This window comes from Dendropsophus ebraccatus, chromosome 10 (assembly GCF_027789765.1).
Source record: "Dendropsophus ebraccatus isolate aDenEbr1 chromosome 10, aDenEbr1.pat, whole genome shotgun sequence".
In the NCBI taxonomy this organism is placed as follows: Eukaryota; Metazoa; Chordata; class Amphibia; order Anura; family Hylidae; genus Dendropsophus; species Dendropsophus ebraccatus.
The window spans coordinates 87677409-87690172 of NC_091463.1; the positions used below are offsets into that span (position 1 = coordinate 87677409).

At 46.4% G+C, this 12764-nt stretch overlaps 1 long non-coding RNA gene across 1 annotated transcript in view; it reads right to left on the reverse strand.

Moving 5' to 3' along the window:
* LOC138765709 (uncharacterized) overlaps nt 1-12764 on the reverse strand; it is a 26987-nt gene continuing 14223 nt past the window's right edge. Inside the window, exon 3 of the long non-coding RNA XR_011358625.1 lies at nt 1-191. This is a non-coding gene — a long non-coding RNA (uncharacterized lncRNA). The remainder of the gene's footprint in view (nt 192-12764) is intronic.

Consider the following 12764-nt stretch of genomic DNA (forward strand, 5'->3'; position numbering starts at 1 on the left):
TACTGGAGCATTAGCCGCACACCTGGGTTTGTATATTCAGAAGACTTTGGCAACCTGCAGGACCATGAGGGCTATTACTTCAAGAAGCATGGACGTCCTGGGGCTGACCGCTGAGTTGCAGAGATCCTTTTGGCAGCATGAGAAACCTTCTAGGTGGCAGAGATCGCTGTATCCGCATCCTTTCCAGGTGACTGCAACAGAGAAACAGGGAATATTGAAAATTTCAGACAAGCGAATTATGGAGCAAAGAAGCAATATGTATCGAAGAGCTTAAAGGGATTATCCTTCATTTCGATTTCACTATCATGCGGGGGGGATCATTGCATGTGGGAAAAACCACAGCCAAACCGAATGACCAATGGCCGTGGAATGTAGCCAAAACATCGGCGCCATCTCACAGCTACTGGTCACCACATGCGGGTCTGTTTAATGTGGGGGTCTGGTCTAGGGTCTGTATAAATTTTGGGATCTGTTATTGGATTAGAATTAAAGAGGTTTTGAAGAGGTTGCTCTGCCATGCCTATCTTCTGCTGTCGATACAAACTCACTGCTCTGTTGTCATCTTCAGCCCAACATCCTGTCTAGTTTCCTGTAATGGACTTCCTGTTCCCATTGTACACTGTATCTCCCTACCTACTACACTTTCAGAATTATGTAAAATAGTGGTAAGGAGTAGAGTTGGGTGAATTCCTGCCTAGATTGTACAGCAAGAATAAGAATGACAAATAAGAGTCTGATGTTGACATCAAAGACTGGACACTTGGAGTCAGTATAGTAACACCCATTTGTCAATTTATTCATACAGAGGAAGGACTTATTTGTCAACCAGGTTTAAGGCTGACGGTACACAAAAGAAATGTTGACTATGGACATGACATGACAGGCAATGGTGGGTAAGGTGGGGCTCTCAAGCTTGGGCCCAGGGCCTATCATTTAGTTTGCCATAGTTAATATTTTCTGTAGCACCTGAGGGGTTTTGCCATTAACAACAGCCCTTTAAGAACAGTTCAGTATTCAATGTACTAAAAGAAACAACCAGTTCAGTTACACTCCAAGACCCCAAAAAATACTTAAAATGTCACTGTTGTCTTGAAAAAGTTTTGATATGTCATAGTGCAATGTCAAAAATGTTGGTCCTTCTGAGTTTGAGTGTTCAGAGCCGTACCAATCGTGAGAACGAGCCGGGAGAAGACCACGTTGGGACCTTAACATATCATTAGTCCCCTCTGGTCTGTGTTACAGCCACCTTCCAGGCTCACAGGCCAGCTTAGCCAGTCAGTGGCTGAGAAGGGATGGAGAGTAGCATGGACCGAGTGCCACCAGGGAGCGGAGGCACTCACAGCACAGTACACACAGCAGTGTCATCTCCTCCTCATACACTACTACACCATGTATACACAGCACAGTACACACAGCAGTGTCATCTTCTCCTCATACACTACTACACCATGTATACACAGCACAGTACACACAGCAGTGTCATCTCCTCCTCATACACTACTACACCATGTATACACAGCACAGTACACAGAGCAGTGTCATCTCCTCCTCATACACTACTACACCATGTATACACAGCACAGTACACAGCAGTGCCATCTCCTCCTCATACACTACTACACCATGTATACACAGCACAGTGCACACAGCAGTGTCATCTCCTCCTCATACACTACTACACCATGTATACACAGCACAGTACACACAGCAGTGTCATCTCCTCCTCATACACTACTACTACACCAATACATGTATACACAGCACAGTACACACAGCAGTGTCATCTCCTCCTCATACACTACTACACCATGTATACACAGCACACACAGCAGTGTCATCTCCTCCTCATACACTACTACCCCATGTATACACAGCACAGTACACACAGCAGTGTCATCTCCTCCTCATACACTACTACACCATGTATACACAGCACAGTACACACAGCAGTGTCATCTCCTCCTCATACACTACTACACCATGTATACACAGCACAGTACACACATCAGTGTCATCTCCTCCTCATACACTACTACACCATGTATACACAGCACAGTACACACAGCAGTGTCATCTCCTCCTCATACGCTACTACACCATGTATACACAGCACAGTACACACAGCAGTGTCATCTCCTCATACACTACTACACCATGTATACACAGCACAGTACACACAGCAGTGTCATCTCCTCCTCATACACTACTACACCATGTATACACAGCACAGTACACACCGCAGTGTCATCTCCTCCTCATACACTACTACACCATGTATACACAGCACAGTACACACAGCAGTGTCATCTCCTCCTCATACACTACTACACCATGTATACAGCACAGTACACACAGCAGTGTCATCTCCTCCTCATACACTACTACACCATGTATACACAGCACAGTACACACAGCAGTGTCATCTCCTCCTCATACACTACTACACCATGTATACACAGCACAGTACACAGCAGTGTCATCTCCTCCTCATATACTACTACACCATGTATACACAGCACAGTACACACAGCAGTGTCATCTCCTCCTCATACACTACTACACCATGTATACACAGCACAGTACACACAGCAGTGTCATCTCCTCCTCATACACTACTACACCATGTATACACAGCACAGTACACACAGCAGTGTCATCTCCTCATACACTACTACACCATGTATACACAGCACAGTACACACAGCAGTGCCATCTCCTCCTCACATGTATATACTATATCTTACCAGTCTGGCTGCTCAGCAGGAGGATAAGCGAGATGACAGTGTTCATAGTTTGTGTTGTTTCTCATCTATAAACCTTTGTATTCTTTATCATTTTCTGTCTTTTATACCAGACACTTGCACAAAATATGAGTATTTTATGACACATATTGACAGGTTTTATTCCAAACTATAATGTTAAAGCACGCGGAAAAGGATTTATATTGTAAAGTGGGAAATCATATGTATAAAGTCAAGGTTGAATACAATTGAATATGTTAGGTGCGAAATGTTTGTCTTGTTTTGTCTGTAACTCAATGTATGTCAGTATAGGTCAATGTCTTCCTGAATGCATCTATAATGACTATGTTATAGGAGTATTTCACTGAAACATAACTTTTCATATGTTGTTGCCCATGGTGAGACTAATAATTTGTTCCATACTTATTATCTATTCAGTCTCCTTCCCCCAGTTCTGAGCTTCTTTCTGCAGAAGACACAAAAATTTATGTGTGAGCTTTTCTCTCCCTCCCTTCTGAGACAGCTGTAAACAAGTCCCTATCTGCAACTTTGTAGCAATTTTGTAATGCTGGTAGGGATAATCACAGTGAGTTCATTAGAACTCTTTACCTCTGGTTAACCCTCCTGGCATTACAAAGAATCTACAAAGTTGCAGATAGGGACTTGTTTACATCAGCGGTCTCAGAAGGAGGGGGGATGGAGAGACAGAGAGAAAAGCTCACACACAGATTTTTGTGTCTTCAGCAGAAAGCAGCAGCTCTGAACTGGGAGAAGAAGACTGAATAGATAATAACAAGTATGGAAATAAATTGTTAGTCCCACCATGGGCAGCAACATATGAAAAGTTATGTTTAAGTGGGATACTCCTTTAAAAATGGAAACCATGTCCTTATAACCATAGAGATAGACATATTCGGCGCAGAACGGAAGTGCTCCAGCAGCTAGTGGCCAGTGATGTCCTGACTGAAGGTTAGAACCGTTCCCTGGGCACAAAATTCAAAGGGGTGCAAAATGTCAGAGTGTAAAGTGAGTGGCGATGCGTTGGGTTTACACATCACCACTCAATATTGTACAGGAGCAGGGAGCCTAGCGGTATATGGGAATCCCTGTCTTTTGTAACATGCTACACCAAATTCTTGCCATGCTACGCAATATATGAACAGGCTCAGAGACCCCTTACCCATTTATTGTAGAGCGGCGCAGGTCTCCTGCTTGAGGCTGCACATGATGATGTCATTTCATGTCACACCGCCTGCACCATTGCAGGTGAGTAGGCCGGACTAGAGGGATCTGGTCAATACTTTACCTAGCTTGTTACCATATTGTACTAATTTTGTATTGTGAGAATATAAAATCCTTATTGAAGTTCAGAGTGAACACACCTGTATGCCCATGGTCTGCCATTGGAGGTGTTTTCCCACTGTAAGCTAGAAGAGTGCCTGTGGGTTATGTACTATGGATGGGTAAGGAGTCCACATGCAGGCATACAGGGTGTGATGTGTGCACAGGGCCTTAGAGATGATATGAGGCTATACACATGACACCTTGTAATCGCCTCCTTCACTGAGTGGCTTAGCGGACCTGAGACGTGACGTCTCGGGCCCGCGTCAGACACCCGGAAGCGGCCGGGAACCGGGCACTGCAGCGCCACGATGCGGGACCCGCCGCTGGAACCGGAGAGGTTAGTGGACGTCTTTTCCCTCGGCCACCTCGTCCCCGGTCCCAGCGCAAAGTGCCCCCACGCTGGAGTACCCCTTTAAGAATTCAGTCCAAGACAAGAGCCTGATCTAGGCCTAATCTAAGATCTGCACCCCACTGAAGGGAACTGCTGTGCCAAGGGGACAGGTTGATGTGTTTTCATACCTCGGAGCACTTTGCTTGAGTTAACACCTGTATTTTGGGTAACCCTGCTCTGACCACAGCTAGCCTGACTGTTTTATATATTTATAGGCTGTGCTTCCATTTTGAATGTTTTTTGTTGACCTACAGTAAACTGATATATTATCTCTTATCTGTACAGCGTTTTTTCTTGATGAGCCCATGGTAGCACTAGCTAAGCCCCACCCCCACTTCCTGTGTTCCGTCTTGGTGTTTCTGTTACTAGAAGTGGTGCCCTTTTAGCTTATTGCTGCATCTCACATTTATTCTGAAAACACTCCTCCTTGATGTACTGACGTGCTTCTGTAAATAACTTTGCTAAAGTTAAATCCAGACAAGATGATAATATTTTATTGAAAACAGCAGTCCATCAACTGGCCTAAGAGCACACTTCTTCTGGGACCTCTGCATTGAAAGGGCACCCACACTAGGAGATACTACCCAGGATGTGGACTAGAGAACTACTACCAGCCCAGTCCGAGGTACAACCCCCTCATTATTGTGCAAGCCCTAAGAGTGTGGGAGAGAACTACTATCCTCATCAGACAACTATCCCACCGGTCTCCAACCCACACACTTACCCCTGGCCTACTGCATGTACACTGCCTGTACACTTACCCCTGGCCTACTGCATGTACACTGCCTGTACACTTACCCCTGGCCTACTGCATGTACACTGCCTGTACACTTACCCCTGGCCTACTGCATGTACACTGCCTGTACACTTACCCCTGGCCTACTGCATGTACACTGCCTGTACACTTACCCCTGGCCTACTGCATGTACACTGCCGCCAACATCTTTCTTTTGCTTGTTGGATAGAAAAGTCATATGGCGGTTTATTATACTATATAACCATATAGTGCCATATCTGAACATTTTATATTGCCTATAAGGATATGTTACATATAATATGGTTCTACTTTCTCTAGTCTTATGAAAATATCTTTTATATGAGGCTGCTGTAAGATAAGCAGCTGGGCTACACCCATACTGCTCCCCCCCATGTTTCATTGAAGATCAGCAGCCATGGTGACTATTACTGCAGCCACCAACAAGTCAATCCCCCTCGATTACTGTGTGACTACCCAGAAACTAGATAGTGATGCTGCCTCCTTTCCTTGACAGGTTTGGCATGTACCATTCCAATGGCATTAAAGGGGTTATCCAGCGCTACAAAAACATGGACACTTTCTTCTAGAGACAGCCCCACTCTTGTCTCCAGTTTGGATGGGGTTTTGTAATGGTGCGTTTACACAGACAGATTTATCTGATAGATCTTTGAAGCCAAAGCCAGGAAAAGACTATAATCTGGGATCAGGTCATAAAGAAAAGACTGGGATCTATCCTCTTTTTAAATCCATTCCTGGCTTTGGCTTCCAAAATCTGTCAGATAAATCTCTCTGTGTAAACGCACCATTAGTCAGTTCCATTGAAGGGAATGGAGCTTAATTGCAAACCGCACCTGAACTGGAAACAAGAGCAGTGTTTTCTCTGGAAGGAAGTGGCCATGTTTTTGTAGTGCGTGATAACCCTTTTAAAGGAGTGCAGCATGAACCGTGTGAAGAGCAAGTAGCCTCCTGCTGCTGGTTATCCTTTGTGTCCCCGACTAGACAGGGAGTGATGGTCAAAATGGCTGCTATAACCGGAAGAGGCCACTGTAAGAACATGTAGCAAGGGTGGTTGGTCAGTGGGAAGATCAATATGGGTAACAGAGAACGCGTGCATGTGGTAGGTAAATCATAAAGTTTAAAGAGATGTTGCTACAAAGACTGCTGAGTGACCAGGTGCTAAGACGTCGTCAGGAGTAGAGTTGCTCGAACCTCGGGAAATCCTAGGTTCGATCGAACTTGAATATTCACGAACTTGCCGCATTTGTTTGCTGAAGCCCGGGTACCTAGGCTGAATCACGGAACTCCAGGTGGTACCCGGGAACTCTCCTCCTTCCCCACGGACCGGGAAGGCTTCGGCAATCAAATGCTGCAGGTGCGTGAATGTTCAAGTTTGATTGAACCTAGTATTTCCAGAGGTTCAACCAACTCTAATCAGGAGGACTACTCTGAACCGGGAGAGAGCAGCTGTGATGCTCAAGTCTTCATTCTAGATACACTAACAATTTAGTGTTACATTGATTTGACTGTGGAACCAGTATTACAGACACTCCTCTAAAGTGTCTCGGGTGCTGTCCTTCAACCCAACACCAAGCCGCCTGTTGCTTGTGCTCGTGTGAGCAGCCTGCATGGCCTAAATTTGCAGTTTGCAATTGCAAAGGGAGCTGCCAATGGATCTTAGTTAGGGATGGTCCGAACCTGCCGAGGTTCGGGTTCGTATGAACCCGAACGCTCGGCATCAGATTCCTGCTGTCTGCCCACTCCGTGGAGCGGGTGGATACAGCGGGAGGACCGCCTGGAAAACTGGGATACAGCCTTTGGCTTTAGCTGTATCTCAGTTTTCCAGGCGGTCCTCCCGCTGTATCCGCCCTCTCCACGGAGCGGGCAGACAGCGGGAATCATTACCGAGGGTTCGGGTTCGTACGAACCCGAACCGAACTTGGTTCGTACCATCCCTAATCTTAGTGGTTTCCGTGCTCAAGTGTATTCAGCGTGGCGGAAGATCCCTCAGATAACCATTCATAACCTCACTCATAGCATGCCAAGATGTGTAAGTGGGTGGATTTGCACACATGGTGCTCATACTCGAAATGTTTGGAATATCTTGCCCCTATTTTTCCATCATTTGCATATCAGTAACATCTATCGAAGGCATAAAGACGGCCATACTATTATCTGCAAGAAGAGGAATCCTTAAGGCTGTTTGTTCTATTGGCCAATAGAAGCCCTAGCTGTCCGAATTCCCCACCCAGCCCCGATCTAGCATAAATCATATTGAGAAAATTTCCCACGGTACAAGAGGAATATAGGAGTCTGCCCTGTACGAGGCACCAGTGTACAGTACAGATAAAAGAAATGAAACTAGTAGTCGCGTAACATTTTTTTCTTGTCGCCGTCTTTGTCTTAGCTTTAGGCTAGACCTAGATTCTCTGTAATGCTTGTCATTGATATCATACAATCTTACAGACTGCAGCTGTCACTCAGTAGGTTAACAGGTCTCAGTGTAGCCTAAGGAAACCAATCCCTTCCGTATGACAAGGTACAAGGGATGTAAGAAAAATATTCGTGTGAACCTCTCCCCTAGTAAGATTCCTATGACAATCACAGTGTAATATTTCATTAGCACAAAGAACCAGACATCTTGTTTTTCTGTTTTTGTATTTTTCCCCACTTGGCTTCTAAGGAAGCACAATTTTTTTTAAGCTGAATTAATGCAACTTTTTTGTGCAGTAGATTTACGGGACCGCTTATACTTTCTACACACATCATAAAGTTTGCCTCTGGCCAAGTGTTCATGTGTTATGAATGGTAAGAGAGGAGAAAGCTGCTGCCAGACAGCTGTCATGGCGGTTTATCGCACCAAAAGCAAAATAAAAGACTCTCAAAGGAGAGTCTGAAGCCCCCATACTTGAATCGCAGTCACCACCCCCAAGGAAACACTTGAATTAAGACACATACAACTTTAAGGTAGCTATACTCCTTACATAGATAAGAGCAAAACATGGTTAGTAAAGACTGCACAGTTACCAGTCCCGGTGTCCATTAGGGACCAGAAGTCCATATAGCATATTTCCCCAAAAATAAGACATCCTCCTAAAACAAGACACCACAGCTAGCCTACAAACTAGCCTAAAATAAGGCACTCCCCCATTTTAAACTTGGGTATCCCCTGAAAGTAAGGCCGCTAACCACCCACCCAGCCCCCTCCACGAAGCGCTCCCCCCCTTATCTCCTCATGGACCTTGCTGCTGTCTCAGCAGGCACACTGGTCCATCCGCACGTCCAGATGTCCTAACGCACGGTCCTGGTCCTGCTGCACTTCTACAGGACGTTGGTAAGTATGCTGGGGGGTTGCAGTGGGAGAGCCGAGGGGGAGAAAGCCACAGGGGGAGAAAGCTGGGGGGAGAGCCGAGGGGGGAGGCCAGGTGGAGAGAGCAGAGGGGGGAGGCCAGGGGGACAGAAATAAGACATCCCCAAAAAATAAGACATAGTGCCTCTTTGGGAGCAAATATTTATATAAGGCAATGCCTTATTTCCAGGGAAACAAGTATTCAAAAAGGTAAAAGCATACACAAGGCGGTACAGTACAAAAAAGCTTTATTCCATCATGGCGTCCATACAGGTAAGCGACTATTCAACCAACAGGTTCTTTTTCAAAGCTTGAAAAAAAAAATGCTGGTTGAAACGTTGCTTACCTGTATGGACGCCATAATGGAATAAAGCTTTTTTGTACTGTACCTGTCACGGCCGCGGCGGCGTCCCGTGTTCCGGGCCGCCGCCGCAACCTCCTCCTGCCCCATGCAGCCGCCGGGGTCCTTGTGCAGGGACCTGGCGCTGCTGCTAGTTCGGCCCCTGGGGGCGCCTCACCTCTCCTCCGCTCCTGTCTCCATCTGTGCCGGCCGGCGCGCGCGTCCCCGCCTCCTAGGGCGCGCGCGCGTCGGCTGTCTCAGATTTAAAGGGCCAGTCCGCCATTAATTGCGTAATTGCACCAATCACTCCCTATAAATTCCAGCATGCCCTGTCCCTTGTGTTGGAGCCTCTACATGCTTCCCATAGCGTTTGGCCCAGCCCCCTGTTGTTCCCGATTGCTATCCGCTACCTGGTCACAAGTCCTTGTTCCTGGTTCCTGCTCCCCTGTCACTTCATTGCTCCTGTGTTCAGCCTGTCACCTGCGGTTACACCTGCAGACCTCTGCCAGCACCATCTCCTGCCTACTGCTCCTGCCACGCCTCGCCTGCCGTCACTAGCAACCAAGCCAGGGGTAGCGACCTGGGGGTCGCCTGCCGCAGCAAGTCCATCCCGCCTTGCAGCGGGCTCTGGTGAAAACCAGCGGCCCCTTAGACTCCGCTCCCTGGTGAGGTTAGTGCCATCGCTGGTGACGGTCCAGTGGATCCACTACTCCAGGCGTTACAGTACCGCCTTGTGTATGCTTTTACCTTTTTGCATATATGAACTATATGGTGGAAACCAATATATAATTTTAATGACACACAAAATAGATAGTTCAGCCATTTTACACATTAAAATCTATTAACACAGAGGCAAAACAGAAAAAAAATGGTGGGGGCTTCTTCACTGTTGCCCCCTGAGGGCTGGACTATGACCTCAGGTGACTGGAGCTCCATAAACATTTGCAAAATTCAGCCCTGGATCGCCAACCGCCAATCAAACTTCAGAACAAAGCCAGAAGAGGAATTCCAGCTGAGGGGAAAAGAATGAAGGGGGGAAAGCAAATCACATCTATACCAAAAAGGTATGATGGAGTGGGGGTACAATTCAGTGTGTTCCCCTTGTAATAAAAGGAAGGGGTGTCCTGGCATTGGATGGTCAGCTAGTTCTACAGAAAACGGACAATTCTTTACTGTTTATGGAAACAAATTATGCTATTAAAGAAGATATCACAACAAAACACAACAGCTTTCCTCCAAAAACTGTGATAGGTGCCTATTCTATGGAGCGATAAATGGACGAATCGACCCAATTCGGCCGATTATTGCTCCGTGGAATAAATACAACGATCAGCCGATGACAACGATCATCAGCTGATCGTTGATATACGTTTGAAGCTATAATTGTCGGGCACCGACTGCGCATCGCTACGTGTAATAGCGGTGCGCGGCCGGCAACTGACCATTTACATTACCTATCCAGGTTGCAGGGCTCCTCTTGCGGTCTTCTCCCCGGGTCCCGCGTGCTCCAGCTTCAGAGCGGCCTGTCTGAGCTGACAGGCCGCTCAGCCAATCACTGGCTGGGAGCACTCTGGAGCTGGAGCACGCGGGACCCTGGGAGAAGACCGCAACAGAAGCCCTGCAGCCTAGATAGGTAATGTATAAAGTTTAAGCAAGGGCTGCAAGGACATCGGTAACAATGTCCATGCAGCCCTGGTTAAGCGATAATCGGGCCGTGGAATAGGCCCAGTAAATGAGCGCCGATCTAGCAGATCGCCACTTGTTTACAGTTACAGCTGTGGAATAACACCCATACTCTTGTACCCAGGTTGCGTGTGGTACTTCAACTTGGTTCCATACACTTCAATAGAACTGAGCTGTAATACCAGACACAAACTAAGGACAAGAATGGCGCTGTGTCTGTTTTTTTTATAATCTTGGTTAACCCCTTTAATTGCCACACGCCAGAAGCTATTATTTCAGTGAGCACACTTTATGTTCCTATAGATTTTAAAGGAAGAGTCCGGGTAAAGCTATTTTTTAACAAGGGCTGGGGAGGATAAAAGAAATAACATGCTCTTACCTCCCGTGCTCCAGCGCTGGAGGCCGCATACCACCGCTCCGGTTCCCTGGTCCCGGCCGCTTCCTGGTCTGAACCGGACCCGGATTGTGACATGCGTGGTCCGCTCAGCCTGTCAGAGGCTGAAGTTGGAACCCACTACGGTCATTGACAGGCGGACCACACACGTCATGGCCTTGGGGTAAGAGCATGTTATTTCTTTTATCTGCCCTGGCACGTGTTAAAAAAATAGCTTTGCCCGGTCTTCTCCTTCTCCTAGCAGCAAGCCCTGTGGGTTCATTCTAATCTTGGTCTAATTCACTGACCAGGCATTTAACATTATTACATTACACAGGAAGAGCTGAATCGTTGGCCTCTAGAGGCCGTGTATAGACGTTACTGCACGTTCACTAATGGAGGGAATCAATCACGACCGATGCTCCACCGTGCATATAAACCAGAATCTAAACCTACACTGCTGGAGCCCAGACATAAAGCTTCCATCAATCTACATAGAGAAGAGATGGATTTCATATATTACTGAAGAGCTGCTAAACCTTTCAGATAATTATTACTTCCATGTTAATTCTCGGGAAACTCCCCAGACACTGATTCCACCCTAGGGGACTGCCGATCCCTAAGTATCTACAGTAATTGATGTGTGTGTTTCATCAAGTAGCCAAGCTATAATTAACCATATTAATAATTAAAAATGTTAATGTAATAACTAGAAAACAGCTAAAAAAACTTCCACTTGTTTCACCCTTATGCTGTTCGCGGCACGGTAGAGACGACAAGTTAACTTTATTTTGGTGTTGCTCCAATTCTGCTGACACCAAGTACAGTATGAATTGCTGCTTTATGGTTTTCTTTTTTATTTTACTTTTTTACTGCATTTTTATTCACTAGGGGAATTTTTTTTTATTACAATGGACCCTGAGTGATACCAAAAATAATAAAAATAAAATCATAATCTATGAAGCATACTTACCTCTAAGTCCTGGTGCTCTTGGCTTCTATCTGCATCCGATAGCATGCCACATTGTTGCAAGAAGCAGAGAGCATTGGATGGAGGTTCCAGGAGGTTCCAGGATGGAGGTGAGTACGCTTTTGACAAAAAAAAAAATTTTAATCATCATCTGATCCTCTAGACCAGACATGTCAAACTTTGGCCCGCGGGCCAAATCTGGCCTTTAGTGCCATTATTTTTGGCACATCAAGGAAATCAATTACCTAGAGCTGGCCCACCGATGTTGCAGGACTGCCCCTTGGACCACCAATATTATAATCTTCTAGGCTGCAGCCAAAGGAGCCACAGCATGGGAACCATGATAGGTAAGTTCAGCCCAGTCTCCCGGTGGAACACTAATTAACAATTATATGAGGGACTATTGTGGGGGCTGGCTACTATATGGAGCATTACTGGGGAGGGGGGCTGACTACTATATGGGGCTCAATTGGGGTCTGGCTAACATATGAGACACTATTGGCAAGCTGGCTACTATATGGAGCACTATTGGGGGGCTGACCACTATATGGGGCACTATTGGTGGGGCTGGCCACTATATGGGGCACTATTGGTGGGGATGTCCACTATATGGGACTATTGGTGGAAATGGTTACTATGTGGAGCACTATTGGGAGGGCTGGCTATTATGTGGCACAGTATTGGGAGGGCTGGTTATTATGTGGGACACTATTAGGAGGGCTGGCTATTATGTGGGACACTATTGGGAGGGCTACCTACTATGCAGGAGATTATTGGTAGGGATGGCTACTACGTGGGACACTATTGGGAGGGATGGCT